The 22,286-nt window shown below is 46.7% G+C and overlaps 1 protein-coding gene across 1 annotated transcript in view; it reads left to right on the top strand.

The window, feature by feature from the left end:
* RAB6A (RAB6A, member RAS oncogene family) overlaps positions 1–22,286 on the top strand; it is a gene marked incomplete in the record, with an annotated part of 497,596 nt that overhangs the window by 249,174 nt on the left and 226,136 nt on the right.

Below are 22,286 nucleotides of genomic sequence, written 5' to 3'. Positions count from 1 at the left end.
GCCAAAGTCTGAGTGCTTCTCGACAGAGGAGGTAGGACCTTGCTCCGCCCTGCTTATGTACCACACCACAGACATATTGTCCGTTTGAATTGCTATAGTCCCCGTGGGAAGAGAGCTCTGAAGGGCTTGCAACGTCAAAAGCACCGCCCTCATCTCCAGGACATTTATGTGCAGGTGGCATTCTGACTGTTGCCAAGTGCCCTGGACCGTCCTGCCCTGATAATGCCCCCCCACCCGATCAGGGAGGCATCCGTTGTGACAGTGGCAACTGGAGGGGGAAAACAAAGGGTCTGCCCTGAAAAAGCTGAGGGGAAACCATCCACCAGGAGAGATGTTTCTTGCAAGATGGGGTTATCAAAATGTTGTGGGTCATTGGTAGCTGTTGAAAGGACCACTGAGAAAACAGCATCCACTGAAGGAGCCTCATGTGGAAGCGGGCTAATGGAAGTAGAAGAATCGCCGCCATGAGGCCCAACACTTTCAATACTAGCTTGACTTGGACTCTGTTGGGCTGAAACAGGAGCTGAACATTCCGCCTTATGTCCATCACTCTCTGAGGTGGTAATGTTGCAGACATTTCTGTGGTGTTTAATACGGCGCCTATAAAGTTTATACATTGACAAGGCGACAAGGAGGACTTTGCAAAATTTATAGAAATACCCAGACTGTTGCAAAGTTGAATAGTGTAATCCCTGGCCATTATGAGATCCTGTTTGGTGGTAGCGGAAATGAGCCAGTCATCTAAGTATGGAAACACCTGGAATCCTTTCTTTCTGTCTCAGGTGAGCCGTGACCACTGCCAAACATTTGGTGAACACCCGGGGGGCTGTGGTGAGACCAAAGGGCAGGGCCCTGAATTGAAAATGACAGACTCCCAGCCGGAAGCGGAGAAACCTCCTGGAGCGCCTGTGTATTTTTATATGGTAGTACGCATCCTGGAGGTCTAACGAGCACATCCAGTTGTCTCTGCCCAAAAAGGGTAGAATGGACTGCAGTGTTACCATCCGAAATTTTGTCTTTAGTACAGAGTTGTTTAACCTGCTGAGGTCCAAAATGGGTCTCCATTCTCCTGTCTTTTTTGGTACCAAAAAGAATCTGGAGTAAATTCCGGATCCTAGCTGATTTGCTGGGACTGCCTGGATGACTCTTTTTTTCTAACAGCTTTTTTATTTCTAGCCGAGCCTGACCCCTTTGTGCGGATGGAACGTCTGGTAGGGGTTTTGGCGGTTGTACCGGAGGGAAGGTGAAAGGGATTTTGTAACCCTTGGATATGATCTTCTGCACCCATGCGTCTTGGGAGAGGGATTGCCAGGCTTCCAGGTACAGAGATAATCTTCACCCGACTGCCTCCGAAGGCGACAGTCGGGCAGCTTTTCAGGGATGCTGAAAGGGCTGGTCAGGGAAAGATTCCCTAGAACCCTTGTTCTGTGGACCCCCTCTGCCCCTGGGGCGGCGTCTTATTATTCCCCCCTCTGCCTCTAGGGGGAAATTCACCAAGTGCGGCAGGCGCGACTCCCTGTGGTTTGCGGAACCACATCTTTCCACCCCTCTGTCCCTTAGGATAAGGTCTAGAAGGCGTGGAAAAACGGACTCCCACGGCAGAGAGAGTCTTACCATCTTGCTCGCATCTGGTGAGGGTATTCTTCACCTGAGGTCCGAACAATTCGGAACCGTCAAAGGGGGTGTTGGTGAAGGATGCCTTGAAGGGATCGGCAAAGTTAGAGTCGCATCCAAGCGTGACGTCTCAGCGCAACGCCTGTGCCAGCGGCCCTACTCGTTCCATTGGCTGCATAAGAGATAAGCCGCATGGAGGGGTTAACAATTGAGTTCAGGGTAGCCAGCTGAGAGTTTATTTTGTCCTTAAACCCTGCAGCAGAAGGATCCTGTACCGTTTCACCCAGCTCTTTGAGCAAGTCTCTCTGAAGGCGGGTGAAATGACAAATAGTTCAGCGATCGCATAGAAAAGGTCGCTGAAGCAAAGGTCCGCTTGCCGTACCTGTCCATGGTCCTGGACTCTCTGTTAGGAGGATGAACAGATACAGAAGGATCAGCCAAATTCCTTCTTAGTGGCTGCTGCTACCACCATAGCATCAACTGAAACACCTTTGGTGAGAAAGGATTTGTCATCTGGTGCAGAAATAAATTTAGAAGGCCTCCTAGGGGTAGGTTCCATTGAATCAGGAGCTGCCCAAGCCTTTCTACCCACTACCTCCATTAGTGGGTCGAAAGGGGGAGACATCCAGGAGGTGGAAGGGTGATATCCAAAGGCGTCAAGGTAAACCGACTCGTCCTCGGAAGGTTTGAGTGTGGACCAATTTCCCCTCTGTCTTAGGATCTCCAGGATGTCTGAAAAGGAGACATCCTCAGAGGGGTATCTGGGGGAACCTTCCGACTCATCCAAGTCGGTGTCCGACGTGACAGACTCGGGGGAGTCTATGTGCTTCCTCTTGCACTTTCTTTTCCTAGGGGGTTCCCCTGAAACTTCAGGGGAGCCTTCGGAAGAGGAGGAGACACCCAAGGTGGGTACCCTACGCTTTGGATCTCTGCTGTCGGGTGTAGGACGATGGCCAGAGACAGTAACAGGTACTACAGAGGGAGGAGCCGCAGAACTTGACCTTGGAGTGGACACTGGGTCCAGCACACTCCTCATCACCTCGAAGGCTCCCCTATCAGATAGCAAAGGTAGCCCCGGCTCCGAAGAGACCGGAACCACCCCTGGAACCGACAGAGAAGGCTCAGAGAATGATGTCGGGGCCGAACTAACCAGAGCCGAAGCTCCGAGAGGGAGAGCGGGGTCAGACAAGGGTCCGATGCCACTCGCCCCCTCGGAGCAGACAATGGAGTCCTGGCGCCCGGACCTCTCCATGGACGGAACCAATGAAGAGGTCGGAGCCGAAGGAGGAAGTATCGGCTCCGATGTGGGCAAGGTCACGGTTCCGACAAACTCCGGCTCCGAACTCGAGAGATGAGTCGGAGGAGGAATGGATAGCTGTATCGAAGGAGCCACAGTCTGGTGAGATGGGCTCTGGAGCATTTGGGCCAGCGCCTGAGATTTTATGAGTCTACTGACCACGCTCTCGATGTCGTGGTCGGAGAGCCTGGATGACCTCGATGAATGAGTCCTATGACTCCGCTCAGATAGGAGAGGGAACCTCGGAGCAGATCTGACTGACACTAGAGAAGGGGACCTAGAGCGCTTGCGCGCTGGGGTTGGCTCAGATGATGGTTTCGGAGCGGAAACCACTTTGCTCGTCTCTGAGCCAGACGGAACCGAGGTCGGAGCAGTCTCGATAACGCCAGCCCTCGGCTCAGAAGCTGGAGCCGAGGGTTTGGTGTTTTTTGACGACTTCCCTGAGCCAGACTTGGATCGGGAGTCATCAGGCTTTAACAAGCCCCTTAGGATGAGCTTGTTACGCCTTTCCTGCAGGACTCTTGAACTAAATCCGTGACAAACGGAACAAGAGTCCTGCAGGTATAAAGGCCCCAAGCAATAGACACAAGAAGTGTGACCGTCTGTCAGAGACATTTTCTGACAGCACGAGTCACACTTCTTGAATCCCGAAACCTTAGGGTCCTTCGACATTCTGACAAAAAATGAAAAGGAACACAGTCAGTCCACACACACACTTATTTAAGTTAAAGGGAACTGACCCACACACACACTGAAAGGGGTGGGGGAAAAAATAAGGAAAAGCCCGTAATAACTGGAAAAAAACTATTTTAATTGAATATATATATATATATATATATATATATATATATATATATATATATATATAAATAAAAGCACTTCCTGACCAGAGCCGGTAAAAACAGACTACCTCGCATCGAAGCGGCAAACGAGATCTGGGGAGTTAGCGCATGGTATTGTGGGATATAGGGCTGCCTCGAGCCAGTAAAAATAGCTCTCGAGCTATAGTATAGGCAGAGTCGGAGCCGAGGATCGGCTCCGAACCCATCCAGCAAGAATGAAGGCGAGAATGACAACAACATTATAGCCTCTGGTAACAACTATTTGTACCCACTTGTCTTGGGTTATATTTAGCCAGGCTTCTGGATACAAAGAGATGCGACCCCCGACTAGCCCCAAAGAAATGCAGTCGGGCCCCATATCAGTAGCACTGATAAGGCCACCCTCGAAAGGAACCACGGCCTTGCTGATATTGCAGACCGCCCCTGCCTCTAGGGCAAAGTCTACCATTTCCTCATCCTCTGCCTCTGAAGGAAGATTCACTGTGCATCTGGAAAGGCCCTCTGGGACTTTTTGAACCACATCTCACCTCCCCTTTGACCTTTGGGGTATGGTCGAGAGGGGACTGTAAAACGGACTCCCACAGCAGAGAGTCTTTCCTTCCTGTTCACAGAGTGAGTGCATCTTTCACCTTGGATCCCAACAAGAAGGAACCAGCAAATGGGGTGTTGGTGAAGGTGGACTTAAACGGCTCCGCAAAATTACACAAGTGCATCCAGGAGTGGCGCCCAAGGGCAACTCCTGAACCCGCTGCTCTGCTCGCTCCATCAGCCGCACAAGATACGAGCCACATGGAGGAGTTAACTATGGAATTTAGGGTGGACAACTGAGCAGAGATCCTATCCAGGACTCCCTTAGGACAAGCACCCTGTATGGAATCTCCTAACTCCTTGAGGAGATCCCTCTGCAACCTCGTGAAATGTGTAAGAGTTCAGGGATCGAAGTGTAAAGGCTGCTGAACTAAATACACGCTTCCCAAATCTGTCCATATGTTGAGACTCCTTCCTCTGTACATCCGCCAAACGAAGTCTCCGCCAACTCCTCCTTTGTGGCTGCTGCCACCACCATGGCATCTATAGGAACACCCTTAGACAAGGATTCTCTTCCAGGAGGGGCAGATTGGAACTTATTTTGTCTTCTAGGTACTGGCTCCACGGCATCGGGAGTATCCCACACCTTCCAACTAACCAGAGCCATTAGCTCGTCGAAAGGTGGAGACACCCAAGAGGCAGAGGGTGGAGACCTGAACGCCTTCATGTACACAGACTCTTCATCAGAAGGGTTGACAGTGGGCCAGTCGCACCTCTGTTTAAGGATCTCTAGAATGTCCACAAAGGGACATCAGAGGACGACATAGGGGACCCCTCAGACTCATCGAGGTCAGTGTCCGATGTCAGAAACTCATCCTGCAGGGGCTCCTCAAAAGGATCTTCTGGGGATGCCCCGGAAGAGTGGGGGCCAACAGCCAGTGGCTCCTAAGGCTGGGGGTCTCTGCTGTCTCCGGAGAGAGTAGGGGCTGAGACCGAAGTGGGAGCCCTGGGGGAAGAGTGCTTGTACCACTGGCAGGGGCTGTAGATTGTGACAGCACACTCGTCACCTCAAAAGCAGATCTCTCCGGCTCCGAAGACAGTCTCCGCTCCGAAGAGACAAAGGACAGTGCCGGAGCCAGAGCCATCGGCTCAGAGATAGATGCAGGGTCAGAGCTCACCCTGGCGGATGCACCAAGAGGAAGGCTCGAAACAGACTATTGATTCAAACCCTCCCCCTTGGCGTCGACAGAAGAGCTTCGGTCCCTGGACACGACAGACTGAGCCAAATGTGTCGGAGCGAACTCAGCTCCAATGCAACAGCAAGGGGAGCTGGAACCGAGGGTTCCTCCATTGGTAACAAGCACTCCGGCTCCGAAAAACCAACATAGCTTGGAGGAATCACAGATGGAGACTAGACTGGTTCGAGTGGCTCCGGAGCAGATTGGGTCAGAGCTAACAAAATTTAGGCAGGGCAGACGACTTGGAGTCGTCTCAGTACTACCCTCTCCACATTGTCTTCTGGAAGACCTGGAAGATAAGGTTGGGGATCTCTACCTAGCAGGCACTGGAGATTTGACCAATGAGACCGGTAGGGACTCTACAGACTGGCTCAGAGAAGCAGTCTCAACTATTTGCAAGGATTCAGCAGTCGGCACCCAAAGTATCTGTGACCAACTCAGAAACCACAGTGCTCTCCTTCAGCTCTGAAGACTGAGGAGTCGAGGAGGCAGGTTTTATTAATTTGGCAGGCGGCTCCAAAACACTAGCCGATGCCAGAGAAGGCCTTTTTGGACCTTTAGATTTTGAGTCAGATCTTGACTTCGAAGACTTAGACGAAGAAGCCGAAGAACCAGACAAAGCTTCCTCGAAGGTTTGTTCTCTCTCTTTCCTGCAACATGATTCTTGCAAATGGATGGTTCCCAAACAGTAGACACAGCTACTGTGGCCATCGGTCAAAGACATTTTCTGGGAGCACTTCATACATTTTTTAAACCCAGAGGGTTTGTGCTCCTTGCTATCCTTAGACCTTGCAACCCACAAGCAACCAGAGGGAAAGAGAAAGAGAATGACTGAGGACTAGGTCCTCCAAGTTAAACGGGCCTAGCCCTGTGAAGAACCGGGTCTAACACACACACACGCACAAACACACACACACACACGCACAAACACACACACACACACACACACACACACACACACACACACACACACACACACACACAAACACACACACACACACACAAACACACACACACACACAAACACACACACACACACACACACACACACAAACACACACACACACACACACACACACACAAACACACACACACACACAAACACACACACACACACACACACACACACACACACACACACACAAACACACACACACACACACACACAAACACACACACACACACACACACACACACACACACAAACACACACACACACACAAACACACACACACAAACACACACACACACAAACACACACACACACACACAAACACACACACAAACACACACACAAACACACACACACACACACACACACACACACACACACACACACACACACACACACACACAAACACACACACACACACACAAACACACACACACAAACACACACACACACACACACACACACACACACACACACACACACAAACACACACACACACACACACACACACAAACACACACACACACACACACACACACACACACACACACACACACACACACACACACACACACACACAAACACACACACAAACACACACACACACACACACACACACACACACACACACACACACACACACAAACACACACACAAACACACACACACACACACACACACACACACACAAACACACACAAACACACACACACACAAACACACACACACACACACACACACAAACACACACACACACACACACACACACACACACACACACACACACACACAAACACACACACACAAACACACACACAAACACACACACACACACACACACACACACACACACACACACACACACACACACACACAAACACACACACAAACACACACAAACACACACACAAACACAAACACACACACAAACACACACACAAACACACACACAAACACACACACAGGAAAATAATCAATAGGAGCCCCTATTGATTAAAAATGGTGAACTCACCAAACTAACTCGCTAGACAAGAAAAACACAACTGCATCCAACTACTAATACTAGTCTCACAAGGCCACAAGACAATTTAGGTAAATCCTAACTGTAAATAACAGGAAAAAAAGGCGAAACTGCCAAAACTGATGGTTTAGGCTTTCAAAGTCTAGTCAAATTTTCCCAAATAGGACAAAGGGCCAGGCATTTAGAAGTTACCTCTGTCCACAAGGAACATGGCAGGCTAGGTATAAATGTCTTATTCCCCATCCACTGGGCTAGGCTGCTTTTAAACTGGGTAACAAACTCCACTTCAACTATATGGGAAGCCTGTTCCATAGGAGGAGCAGTTTCCGGGACACATCTGTCCATCTGGCCTGTCCTGTTTTAAGTCAGACAAAATTCATGTCCCTAGACCTTGCATGTCTGGCACTAACTTACAAATATGTAGGCGTTTCATAAGTGTGGGGTTTGCAGATGCCTTGTAAGCCAGGCAATCACTCCTCAGCAATCTATAGGACACGGTAGAAGGAAAGGCCTTTGAGGCGCTCTGCATAAGGTAGGCTTGGGGCGCCTTGTATTCTTTTTGTAAGAAGCCTCTGAGGTCGCTCCGGTTGCTGCACATGCCTGGTCAGGTACATACCAAAGGCACCACTGTACTCTACAGCTGGTCTGACAAAGGTGGGGCATAGTGGGACAATGACCTCTTTGAACCTAGATACCATGCCTTTAACTATAAGCTGCACAACAGAAAAGGATTTCCTCACCACTGTGGCCATGTGGTGTTTGAAGCCACTACTCTACATGTGTACCTAGAACCCTAATCACTGGATTGATTCTTGGGGCATATTACTAATACAGTAAATAGCCAGAAAGGTTGACTGCCCAAAGGGTACAATTAAGCATTTCTTAGCATCGAGTTTAAGACCATGACTTTGGCACCATTTGTTAGTCGGATGGGCCTTCTTGAATGCTAGTGTTTGCAAGGGAGTCGATAACTTCCAGCTTGCAATTATCTGCACACTTAGCCATAAACCTTCAGCATTTGCTTCCATTTCACAAAAATGTATGCCAAAAACGAGTGGACCCAGTACCGAGCCCTGGGGGATACTGCTAGTGACTGGCCTCTTGGTGGAGGTGGCCTCCCTTACTTTGACCTCCTGGGTCCTATTGGTGAGCCAGTTGGCTCTCTAGTGGATGATGACAGGGTTTATACCTAAATTAGTGAGTTTGTCTACAATGCCCAAGTTGGGTAATGCATCAAAAGTCTTGGACAGGTTGAGGTAAGCTGTGTGCAGTCCTACCTTCATCCAGTGCTTTGGTGACCCTCTCAAACAGAAGTCCACCAGATTTACTAGGCATGCTTGCATTTAACAAAGCTGAACAGTGAGGGGTCCAGTGTTTACAAGTTACCTCTGTCCTCATTTATAATGTCCATGAAGATTCTTTCGATAAGAGGCTGGCAAGTTACCCAGATCAGTGGTTGGCCCTCCACCGTGCAGGAGAATGGCTGCATCCATCTTCCATTTCCTGGGCGCAAAACCTGACTGTAGGCACCAGCTGAAAATGATTCAAGGGGAACAAAGATCATGTTTCATGACATTTATTAAACATCCTGCCACATGATCGGGCCCATCAATGCAGTGGTTTTTGGCCTTGGAAAATTAAAGGACGACCTGTTCCCTAGTGATTATTAGGGGGGATTATAGTATGCAGTACTTCCTTTGGACTACCGTGGGGGAAGAAATGTGAGCTGAACCTGACAGGCAAAAGCTTGGCAATGGCCTCAACTTCGGTGTGGGTGATGCCATTCTGCACACTGTCCTGCATTTCCCCTGAAGTTACAGACATGGCTGTAGAAAGCTTTGTGGTTGTTCTTTGCCTGAGAAGCTATTTTTTCTTCATATTTAGCGAATGAATTATTAAATAACCCTCTTAGTTGCCCATTTAGATTGGTCAGGGGGCTTTCAGTATGTACAGCTTTGTTCCTCCTATGCTTGGCCAAGATTTTTTTCTTTTGTTGTGTAACCGATACTGTGATTCCACTAGAGTGGCTTGTCGAGTTTCTTACTCTTAGCACAAGTGGACACATCTCGCTCTGTACAGCTATCAATAAAGCTATACAGAGATTTTGTAAATAGCTCAGTGTATGCTATGGTGTTTACTGCTGAAACCAGGAGAATGAGGTCTACATAGGGAAGTCAGACCCAATATACAACAAGGCGGATTCATCTCATGATGAGATACTCATTAGCAATGAATTTTCAGCACCAAGTACCAACCACAGACAAAACAACTGATGGTCCAATCTGGCCAAGCCTAAGATCAAGGCCTAGGAGTCTCAGAGCTGAAATGGCACAAGACTGGTGCAAACAAGTCCTGGGTGTCAAACTGAATCCTGCTGACACAGACACCAGGACATCAAACTGTAAAGTGATACACTATTTTTCAAAATGGCCCACCCCATCAAATATTTTTAAAAAGAAATATTTACAGGCAAATACAACCTAACCTCACATGACTTAATACCATTTAAAAAAAAGCGGAAAACAACTTACCTGATAAGTATTATCAAAGCTGTCATACATAAACCTTGTGATCAGTGAAGTCTTCCCAACTAAAACAAAAACAAAAAGATGAGTATTTGACATCTGATATGCAATCCCATGCCAATTAAACATCACAGCAATTACATGACAAAATGAAAACCGCACTGAAAATGCTTCTACAAGAAAAAACACACCACCTTAAATGGATATCCCCACCCACCTTTCTTTTGTGGTAAAGTAGTTATATCATCAGATTCAATATTTAGTACTACTGTGTTGTACTGTGCTGGAAAAGCTCCAATGGCTTTGGTTCATAACACTCCAACTCCTATAGTCATCCTACCCATGAGGCCCATCACCATCATGAAAACATTTCCTGGATCTTCAGTTACAAAGCAGAGTCCCGGCTCTCCGGGCAGACGTGCATGCTCTGACACACAGGGAGTAAAGCACTGGTTGTTAAACTGCAACCCACTACGCTCGTTGCTTTGATGCATATGGGTGGAGGTCTGCATGCATGCTGGAACTCCTAGATAGGCCAATTCATGCTACAATGCATGGTCCAGGTATGTCCCCAAACATCCACCAAGATGGAGATGCCACTCAAGCCTGCACACATGCTTACTCTCCTGCAGACTGAAAACCAGTTTCTGCCACAGCTACATAGGCACTCCTAGATAGGCCAATTCATGCTACAATGCATGGTCCAGGTATGTCCCCAACTATCCACCAAGATGGAGATGCCACTCAAGCCTGCACACATGCTTACTCTCCTGCAGACTGAAAACCAGTTTCCGCCACAGCTACATAAATGAAACACCAGCACCCATTCCTTTGACAGAAGAGAGCTAAGAAGGCCAAGTCTCTTCATTCTCTCCTTAAACCACACCAGTGTCTTCAGGGGCCCAAGCTACTAAATGAATCGGATGTCCCTGGGTCACACTAAAGGATTTACCCTTTTATTGCAAAAAAAAAAAAAAAAAAACTAGCCAACAGTTTTTTTTTTTATGCAGCTTATACAAAAACTCTACAAATTAATTACCTGACCGAAACAGTGCTTGATACAAGTACATACTAAGCTCTGAGATTAATCAAGAAAAATTAGCAAAACTACCTGATCGCCATGGCTTTGTTCGGTAAGAAGCAGCAGTCTTTAGATATACTCACTGTAGCAAAATTGCACTTTATTTTCATATATCAAATGATAAAGGCTTTTGGAGGTCGGCTGTCATTCAGGTTTCCTATTCTGATATGCCTACCACAGTACAATTTAGTTTTTCCCAAGCCCACTCATCTTTCCTCAGGCAAAAACATGTGCTTTCCTACTGCATACTATAATGTCATAAGTGAGGCTTAAAGGCAGCATCCACCACTGTCAGTCCAGCCACCATGGACTACACACACACACACAAAAGCACACACACACACACACAAGCGCACACAAGCACACACACACACACAAGCGCACACACACACACAAGCGCACACACACACACACACACACACACAAGCGCACACACACACAAGCGCACACACACACAAGCGCACACACACAAGCGCACACACACACAAGCGCACACACACACAAAAGCACACACACACTGATGGAGAGGATGCCGAAATGGAAACATGGAAAACTGGAAAGATGTCAGTAAGCACCCAATGAAGAAAGCATATCTCTGAAGTTAAAAGTACAGTTGTGTACACTTACCATAAACCTAGATGTTAGTGTATTCACTGTTGCAGTCATTACATTTGGGTTATCTGCTTTCAGGTAGCCCTCAGCCGGCCTGATCATCAGTCTTGTGTCCTGCGTCGGTTGCTGTTTCTTCTTCCATGACGTCAGGTAGCCAGGGGTATAAAGCATGCAGCCAACGCCATTACATCAGTTTTTCTTGCCCCAGATGTCAGGTGCCCCCATAATGGGAAGCAATTATATACAAGGTTACACCTACAACAAAAAGCAAATACACCAGAAAGCTTAAATACAGTAAACCGAGAGATAGTTATAGCCAATAGAAGTTAGGGGGCTGGAGGGGAGAGTAACCAGGACTGCAACAGTGAATACACTCTTAACATCTACATTTATGCTAAGTGTACACGACTGCACTATGTTCTTAGTGTTTCACTGTTGCAGTCATTACATTTGGGTAGATTCCCAAAGCCAAGGAAAGGAGGAGGCAATTAGAGAGCATTAGGACCAGCTATTAGGCCCTGCAAGACTGCAGTGGCAAAACCAGCTCTGGATTTAGAGGAAAAAATAGGCAAGTGATAATGCTTGAAGGTATGAACAGAACGCCAGGTAAAAGCTTCTAGGATGTACCTGGTAGTAACATCTCTGAGAAAGGCTGTGGAAGTAGATGCAGCCCTGGTGGAATGTGATCTTCTCCCTTGTGGAGCAGGTATTCCATGGTGCTTATAGCAGAAATGAATGCAATGGCCTATCCACTTAGAAATGGTTTTCTTTGAAATGGCCTTCCCCTCTGTCCCTACAGCAAAGGCAACTAGCAGCTGTTCAGTTTTCCTGAGAGGCTTAGTCCTGTCCAAATACAATCTAAATTGTCTGTGCACATCCAAAGAGTGCAGTATTCGTTCTCCTTTGCTTTGTGGATAAGAAAAGAAGGTTGGCAAATGAATGGACTGATTAAGGGCCACAATGGATACCATCTTGGCCATAAAGAAAGGATTGGTCCTGAGGGACACCCTGTCTGCATGGAAGATGATGAAGGGCTCTACTGCCATGAGGGCCTGTAATTCAGACACTCTTCTTGCTGAAGTGATGGCTAGAAAGAAGGCTGTTTTCCAAGAAAGGAATTTCAACTCTGCAGTTGCAGCTGCCTCAAAAGGAGGTAGAGTGAGCTTTTCCAATACAAAGTTATGGCCCCAGGCTGCAGTAGGGGCTCTCATGGGTGGTCTTAAATGTTTGACCCCTCTGAGAAAGTGCTTAAGCAGGGGTTGAGAGAAGAGGGGTGGCTCAGTATAATAATGTGCTGAAATGGTTGAGGCATGAATTTTAATAGAAGAGAAGGAAAGGCCCTTGTGAAGCATCTCTGTTAAATATTGAAGAATATGCGGTAAGCTGGGCACTCTTTGCCCATCACCAGAGTTTGGCTCCAGAAACAATATAGCTTTTCCATTTTTCAGCATAGGATTTTCTAGTACTAGGCCTCCTTGCCTCCAGAATGACATCCAGCACTTGCTTACTGAGAGAAGGTATTGGAGAGCTCAGGTAATTAGCCAGGCTGCAAGGTTCAGGGTTTGAAGCTGGGGGTGCAGAATCTGGCCCTCCTGCTGGGACAGCAGGGAAGGGGTCTGAGGCAGGTACCATGTTTCCATCGGTGACACTGCACAAGAGGGGGGTACCAGTGTTGACGTGGCCAGTCCGGTGCAATGAGTATTGTCCTTGGTTTGTCCTGTTTGATCTTTAGTAGAACTTTCGAGAGGAGAGGCAGAAGGGGAAAGGCATAAACTGAGAGGCTTTCCCAGGAGGAGGACAGGGCATCCACTTTCCAAGCTTGTCTGTGGGGAGTCCTTGTGCAGAATATGTCCAATTGGTAGTTCTGAGGGGAGGCAAACAGGTCCATCTCTGGGCTCCCCCATTTGCTTCACAAAATGTTGAACATCTTTGGCTCCAGTTTCCACTCGTGTGGGTCCATGAGATTTCTGCTCAGGTAGTCTGCCAGTGAATTTAGCTTGCCTGGCAGGAACTGAGCTTGTAGGTGCACTTGGTAGCTCAAGGTTGTGTTCCACAGAGCCATGGCTAGTCTGCAGAGAGGGTATGAGTGGGTCCCCCCCCCACTTGTTTATGTACCACATCACAGTGGTGTTGTCTGTCTACCAATAATTGACCTGGAAGAATGTGGTCCTTGAAGGCCGTCAGAATTCTGTACAGCTAACATTTCTTTTTGCTTGATATGCATGTGCATTTGACTCTGGTTCCATTTGCCCTGAATGCACTGCCCTACCAAGTGAGCCCCCCATGCATAGTCTGATGCGTCTTAGGGTTTGGGTGGCAGGGGGTAGAGTGAATGGCAGTCCCTTGTTGTGGTAGCAGGCCTCTGCCCACCAAAGGAACTCTGTCTTTATACAAGAAATGATAGGAATCATTGATACCAGGTCCTGAGAATGTTGACACCATAGGCTTTTTAGATACCATCGTAGTTTCCTCATATGCAGTCTTGCATATGGAATTAGTAGGATGCAGGAGCCCATGAACCCCAGGGCTTGGAGTATTTTCCTTGCAGATAGCTGGGTCTTTGTGGCCAGTAGTTTGAAGTAGGCTGTCAAATAAACCCGTTTCTCTGGCGTGAGGAAGTCCATCTGGGAAGTTGTGTTCAAGCTTGCTCCAAGGAATACAATTTGATGGCAGGGTACTAGGTGAGATTTCTTTTCATTTATGGTGCACCCCGGTGAGGTTAGCAGTTTCTTTACAAATTACAGATGATTTACTAGTATGTCCTGGCTTTCAGCCTGAATTACATAATCGTCCAGGTATGGGTATATTTGAATATTTCTTTGCCTGCAGAATGCAAGGACTGGAGCTAGGAACTTTGTGAATTCCCTGGGCGCAGTAGATGAGCCAAAGGGCAGTGCAGAGAACTGATCGTGCATGTAGCTTGCTCTGAAGCGTAGGTATTTTCTGCAAGATTCCCTTATTGGGATGTGCAGGTAAGTTTCTTTAAGTCCAATGTTGCCAACCAGGCATTTTGCCTAGCATGGGAAGCAGCTGATGAAGAGTTAGCATTTTGAAGTTTGGGATTACCAAAAAGGTGTTTGGGATAGACAGATCCAGAATAGACAGATCCAGGATAGGATGCCAGGAGTCATCTTTTCTGGATACCAGGAAAACTAGAGTAAAAACCTTGTCCCTATTCCTCTGCTTGGACAGGTCGAATCGCCCTGATACTTAGGAGACAGAGAACCTGCTGTTGAGCCTCTACCACTGATTTGGGTGTAGGTCTGGCCAACCGATTGGGGTTGGTAAGGTGTGGAAGTGGAATATGTATTTTTGGGAAACTATGCTTAAAACCTATTTGTCTTTGGTAATGAGTTCCCAGTTTCTGCATGCAGGGTGATCTTTCCCCCTAAAGGAGCAGTCAGTTGAGCAGGGCTTGGTAGGTTTAAGGTTAAGCCAGTGTGACAGTTTACCATAAGGGGGTGTCTTACTACTTCCAGCTTTGGAAGTAGGAGCCCCCCACTGCTTAGGCCTGCAAGTACCTTGAGACTGCACCCTAGGTGGTCTGCTGTTCCTGGGTTAGGACTGGAGAAGGTCTGGAAGAGACAGGAAAGGACCAATTCTTAGAAAGCCAATGCCTACTAAATCTGGGGGGGCTGTACTTGCAGGAAATCTTTAACAGTTTGCATAGATCTAACTTTTTCTTCCATCTTTTTAAGTACTTCTAATGCTTTGTTGCCAAACAGGCTGTCTTGGTTTAAGGGAGCATCCAGTAATTTAGCTTTAATATGATCTGGAAAAGTTTGCCCCCTTAAGCCAAGCATGCCTTCTAAGAACAGACCCAGTGACAGCAGCCCTACAAGATGCCTCTAAGTAGTCAAAACCACACTGCAAAGTATGTTTACCAACTTGTTCAGCAGAATGCATTAAATCTTGTAATTCTTTATTCTCAGCACAGTCAGGAATCACATTTTCTGTTTAAGTAATATCAGTAATATGCTGCAGATACTTTAACATATGAAACTGGCAGTTTAAGGCCCTAATGGCCAAAGTAGCAGAAGTGTATACCTTCTTACCCAATCTGTCCAGGGCCCAGGAATCTCTATCAGAGGGGGTAGGGATTTTGGCAGTAGTATCCTTAATGCCTTTGGGTCCCTGTGAAATGGTCTCTGGGTCCACAGTAAGATTCTTAAAGAGGAACTTGTGAGAGTCAGGTATTCTAATACCAGTCAGGTTTCCTGGGAGCCAGAGGTAAAGTGAATGGGGCCAGGCTAGATTCCAAGAAGGCATCATCTACAATGTCCAGTACAGGAGGGATAGCTAAAGGCCTGTTAAGGGAAGAGTAACAATTCCCTAAGCTTCTTTTTGGAGTCAGAGTAATCCTGACTTTCCTAGTGAAAATGCTCCCCAAGAGTGTGCAAAGTTTCACCAAAAGAGAAAACTTCTGGAAGGGAAGCAGAGGGAATGGAGTCCTCTGCATCAGAATCCTCATAGGTAGATAAGGGCAAACCCTGGTCATCAGAAGAAACAGAAATTTCAGAATCCTGATCAGAAGAATCAGAAGGAAAATCAGTTCTAGGTCACAGAGGGAGAAAGCTGGCTTCCCCTAATTAGAGTAAGGGAGAAGGCTGGCTTCCCCCAATTAGAGTAATAAGATCTTGAGCCATTCTTATCATTTGCTTTTTAGGCATATGGGCCTGACCTTGAGGTTTGGACGTTGGTTTTCTAGACGAGGATAGAGTTTTAGGCCTTGAAGAGGAAGATGGCGCCGGTTTGATATGTAAGTCAGTAGGCCTGAATACACACTCGGAAGCCGGTGCCTGCACAGCGGCTCCAGTCCCACCCAAGGTAGACATATCCACAGGTTCCATAGTCGAAAAAGAATCTCGTGGCATACCAAATGGGTCTCAGTAGAGGCCTGCGAATCTGAAGTAGCGGGTATCAGGGGCCGCGAAAGCACCTGAGTACCGTCAAACTGGTGACTAGCTTAATGGAAGTGTCATCGGCAGCTTTGGACCCATGCGATCTGTCTCTATCTTCGCGTTTTTTCAGAATGTCGGTAGTCGGATGGCTTACCGAAGCCATTTCTGGATAATTAAACAGAGTACCGAAACAGTTTGATGTGAAAATGAACAGACGACGAATAGTACGAGGATTTAATAAGGCACAAAACAGACAGTGAGGGACGTCGTGGTCTAGGCCTACGCAAGGAATGCAGTATGAAAATCTTTGAGGTATTTGCTTTCCACAAGTAATACAATTGTTAACTTTTACTGACATCGGTTTAGAGCAAGAAAAATAGGATCCCCAAAGGGGTACTTAGCTTTTTTGAAGACTTCGGTTCTGAAAGTCGAAAATGAAAATTTCAGGAGTCGGCCGACCGGCACTTGTGAATTGCTTCAGGCACCGCACAGCAAGAATGACTGATGTAATGGCGTCGGCTGCATGACTTATACCCCCTATCTGACGTCATGGAAGAAGAGACAGCAACCATCACAGGGCACAAGACTTTGATAATCAGGCCAGCTGAAAGCTACCTGCAAGCAGATAACCCAACTGTAATGGCTGCAACAGTGAAACATGAAGAACATCAAGGCTGAAGAACACACCTATTACATTAGAATTTGAAGATCTGTGGTGAATAAACTGGTGGTCAGAATCTCAAACAGTAAAACTCAAGCCACCATGGAAAGCCAGAATCAGACGGAAGTAAAAGTTATAAAGGTGCAGAAGATGGAGTCCAAAAAGCACTTAGGCTATTGGAATAAGTACCCAAATAATAAAGGATAAAGCAAGGGCAACCATGTGGCTGCAGAAAGTACAGTTATGTACACTTACCATAAATGTAGATGTTAGAGTGCATTCACTGTTGCAGTCATCACATTTGGGTTATCTGCTTGCAATAGCCCTCAGCCGGCCTGATTATCAAGGTCTTGGGTCCCGCATCGGTTGCAATCTCATCTTCCACGATGTCAGGTAGTCAGGTGTAGAAGGCATGCAGCAGACGCCATTACATCAGTTTTTCTTGCCCCAGATGTCAGGTCAGTTTTTCTTGCCTCAGATGTCAGGTGCCGATGCCATTACATCAGTTTTTCTTGCTTCAGATGTCAGGTGCCCCCTTAATGGGAAGCAAATATAAATATGCAAGGTTATACCTCCAACCAAAAAGCTTTAAGCATAGAGGTATAGCCAAAAGAAGTCAGGGGGCTGGAGAGAGGGTAAAGTGCAGTTTTGTACCTACCATAAATGTAGATGTCCAATAGGAATGCATCTGCAGTTCTTACAAATGGGTTGTCCTGTCGTCAGGCAGCCCTTCGGTCGGCCGGATTCCAAAGTCTGGGTCTGGCCTCGGCTGGGGTCGCACTTCACTCGACGTCATAGCTGCAGTTACTCGGGTATAAAGGCATCAGCCGACACCATTTTCCTCAGTGTTTCTTGCCCCAGATGCCAGGTGCCCTCTTGGAAGGCTAAATTTGGATAAATGCCAATGATTCCAAATAGTAGAGAGCAAACACAAAAAATAAGCATGTATGTACATATATACAAACAAATACACCATAATAGATCCCCCCCCAAGCTAGCTGAAGGCTGGCAAATACCCTAGGAGTACCTCAGAGGGGAAGGTGGGTGGGTAATCCTGACTGCAGATGCATTCCTATCGGGCATCTACATTTATGATAGGTACAAAACTGTACTATGTCCTTCAAGGATGCATCTGCAGTCCTTACAAATGGGTAGAATACCATAGCTAAACAAGGGGAGGAGGAAAGAGTAGAGATTATGGTGTAGCTAGGATCCCTTGCAAAACAGCGGTGGCAAAACCTGCTCGGGATCTAGAGTATAAAGGTAAATTGTAATGCTTGGCAAATGTATGCACGGAGGTCCAAGTAGCAGCCTCTATAATGTCCTTGGTAGCCACTCCTCGTAAGAAAGCTGTGGTAGTGGCTGTAGCCCTTGTGGAGTGAGGCCTGATGTTCTCTGGAGTTTTCTTTCCATGGTAGGAGTAACAAAATCTAATGCAATTTCCTATCCATTTGGAGATTGTCTGTTTTGAAATTGGTTTTCCTTCCTTTCATGTGGCATATGCTACCAGAAGCTGGTCAGTTTTTCTATTGGACTTAGTCCTGTCCAGGTAGTAGCGTAACTGTCTGTGTACATCCAAAGTATTCAAAAGTCTTTTCTCCCCTGTTCTGTGGGTTTGGGAAGAATGTAGTTAGGTGGATAGCCTGATTTAATGACACTCTGGATACCACCTTAGGCATAAATGTAGGATTTGTTCTCATGGACACTATCTTGATGGAAGATCAGGAAGGGTTGCACTGCCATTAATGCCTGTAGTTCAGAGACCCTTCTTGCTGAAGCTATTGCCAGCAGGAAAGCAGTCTTCCAGGATAAGTATTGTAATTCTGCTGTTGCTGCTGGCTCGAAAGGAGGAAGTGTCAATTTTTCTAGCACAAAGTTAAAGTCCCATGCTGGCAATGGTGGTTTTCTGTGAGGTTTTACATTTTTAATTCCTCTCAGAAACTGTCTGAGCAGGGGATGAGAGAAGACAGGAGGATCCAAGCTGTATTCTGCTGAAATAGCTGATGCATGTATCTTGATGGAAGAATAGGACAGGCCTGAGTGGAAGAGCTCTGCCAAGTACTCCAGGATGTTGGCCATGTTTACCAGAGTCACATCTTCTCCCTTTGCAGTACTCCAAATGAGATATCTTTTCCATTTTGCTGCATAATTCTTTCTTGTTGAAGGTCTGCGAGCCTCCAGGATTATGTCTTTAACCCTTTGGGATAAATTTGGGTTAATTGCTGTTATGTAATGTTCCAGGCAGTTAGCTGCAGAGTTTTCAGGTTTGGATGCAGGATGTTGTAGTTGTTCTGTGTTAACAGTAATGGGATCAGGGGTAGTGTCCATATTTGTTCCTGAGACATGCTCCTCAGCAATGGGTACCAATGTTGTCTTGGCCAGTCTGGAGCTATCAGAATGATCCTTGGACGGTCCTCTTTGATCTTCAGAAGAACCTTGTGCATCAAAGGAAGTGGTGGGAATGCGTATGCTGTCAGGTTTTTCCAACTGAAAGATAGGGAGTCCACCTTCCAAGCAAGTGGGTGGTACGTCCTTGTGCAGAATTTCTTTAGCTGGTGATTGAATGGGGATGCAAACAAGTCTATTTGTGGTAATCCCCATTCCCTTGTGATGGCTTTGAAGATGTCCGGATGAAGCATCCATTCGTGGGCATCTGTGGTTGTTCTGCTTAATATGTCTGCTAGAATGTTTTCTTTTCCCGGTACAAAAATTGCTTGTAACTGAATGTTGTAGCTCAGGGCCACATCCAATAGGTCCAGTGCCAGCCGGCATAGAGGATATGAATGGGTGCCTCCCTGTTTGTTGATGTACCACATAACTGTGGTGTTCTGTCCTTATCATCAACTGACCTTCTTGGAGAAATGGTCTGAATGACTGGATTGCCAATTTTACTGCCAGCATTTCCTTTAGATTTATGTGTAGGCGCAGCTGGTCTTGAGTCCATAAGCCTTGTATGCACTTGTCCAGCATGTGTGCCCCCCAACCGAGGTCTGAGGCATCTGTCGTGATGGTTTGGCTTGGTTGGCTGTTGCAGAAGGGCAATCCTGTGTTTGATAGGAACTCTTGTTTCAGGCATGGGATTATTGGGATTTTGGTTTCTAGACTGTGCTTGTGTTGGGACCACAAATTCTTTAGGTACCACTGTAGCTTTCTCATATGCAGTCTGGCATGAGGGACCAGAATTATGCAGGATGCCATGAAGCCTAGAGCTTGCAGTACTTTTCTTGCAGTTAGGTGGTTCTGCTTTGTTAATGCCAAGAAGTAGAGAGGTAGTTGCTCTTTCTTTTCTGCAGTTAGGAATGCCATTTGTTTTGATGTGTCCAGCTCTGCACCCAGAAAGGTTATTCTTTGGGATGGAATCAGCCTTGACTTTTTTATATTGACTGTATATCCCAAGGCTTGCAGCAGGTAAATGACTCTTTGTAAGTCTTCTGTCAGCTTGCTTTTGTTGTCCGCTTGTATCAGGCAGTCGTCCAGGTAGGGATAAATTTGGATTCCCTGAAGTCTGCAATGAGCAATTACTGATGCCAGGCATTTCGTGAACACTCTGGGCGCAGTAGATAAGCCAAAGGGCAATGCTGAAAATTGATAATGCTCTGATCCTGCAAGAAATCTGAGGCATCTTCTGCAAATTGGTCTTATGGGGACGTGCAGGTATGCCTCCTTGAGATCTAGAGTTACCAGCCAGGACTCCTTGCCCAGCATGGGAAGAAGCTGCTGTAGGGTCAGCATTTTGAATTTTGGAACAATAAGGAATCTGTTTAAAGCGGACAGGTCTAGAATGGGTCTCCATTTGTTTTCTTTTCTTGGTACCAGGAAGAGTCTGGAGTAAAATCCCTTTCCTTGCTCCATAGATGGTACCTTTTCCACAGCTCTCATTCTTAATAGCTGCGATATTTGCTTTAGAGCTTCTGTCCTCTGAGTAGGTGGTAGGTTTGGCATTCCTCTCTTCCCTGGTAGAGTATGGAAATGGAACCTGTAACCTTGGTCTATAGTTTGCAAAATCCATTTTTCCCTTGTGATGCAATGCCAGTTTTTTGAAAATAAGGTTAGTTTTCCACCTAAGGGTGCTTCTAGTTGTTCCCTGGTAGGCGGTGCCACTGTCAAGTCACTGTGATTGAGTTGTTGTAGTGGTGGTGGCTGCGTCCGTGCCTCGCTGGTTGTTACCTTGCCATTGGCGTCCCCCGTAGGCACCCCTGGATTGGTTTCTGCCTCTTGAACGCCTATTCCTGCCTCTCTGAGCCTTAGAGGAGTCCGGAAAGGACCAATTCTTGGAGGGCCAGTTCCTGATAAACCTTGGAGGTTGAACCTGTAAGAAATCTTTCACCGTTTGTACAGATTTCGCCTTCTCTTCCATCTTTTTTAGTACCTGCTGAGCAGGGGAACCAAATAAATTGACCTTGTCCATGGGTGCATCCAAAAGCTTTGATTTGACATGGTCTGGTAATGCCTGTTCTTTCAACCATGCATGTCTCCTGATAACTGTGCCAGTCATGGCTGATCTAAAGGAAGCCTCCAGTGCATCATAGCCACATTTTAAAGAATGGTTACTAACCTGCTGTATGTTATGTACCATTTCCTGAACATATTTTTTATCTAAAGATTCTTCAGAGGAAAGCTTTTTAGTTAACTGGTCAAGCATAAACTCTTGATATTGAATCATATGAAATTGGCAGTTCAAAGCCCTAGCTGACAAGGTAGCAGAAGTGTAAACTTTTACCCCATCTCTAAGGACCTGGATTCCCTTTCAGAGGGGAGGGGGTTCTTAGCAGAAGTAGCAGCTACAGCTTTAGGGCCCTGGGAGATAGTTTCTGGATCTGCAAAAGGAGCCTTGTATAAATGGTGATGAGTGTCCGGGACCCTGTAGAACCCATCGGGCTTAGCAGGAGCCGGAGGTAATGAATCAGGAGCAGTGCAAGCATCATTAAATGCATCATCTACAACAGAAAGAACTGGAGGTATAGCTAAAGGCCTATGTTGTGGCAAATGTAGAAAGGTTCTAAGCCTTTTTCTA

Source organism: Protopterus annectens, chromosome 5.part0, assembly GCF_019279795.1.
Source record: "Protopterus annectens isolate FY-2018-M chromosome 5.part0, PAN1.0, whole genome shotgun sequence".
NCBI classification, from domain to species: Eukaryota; Metazoa; Chordata; order Ceratodontiformes; family Protopteridae; genus Protopterus; species Protopterus annectens.
This window is presented reverse-complemented; position numbering and strand designations above follow the sequence as displayed.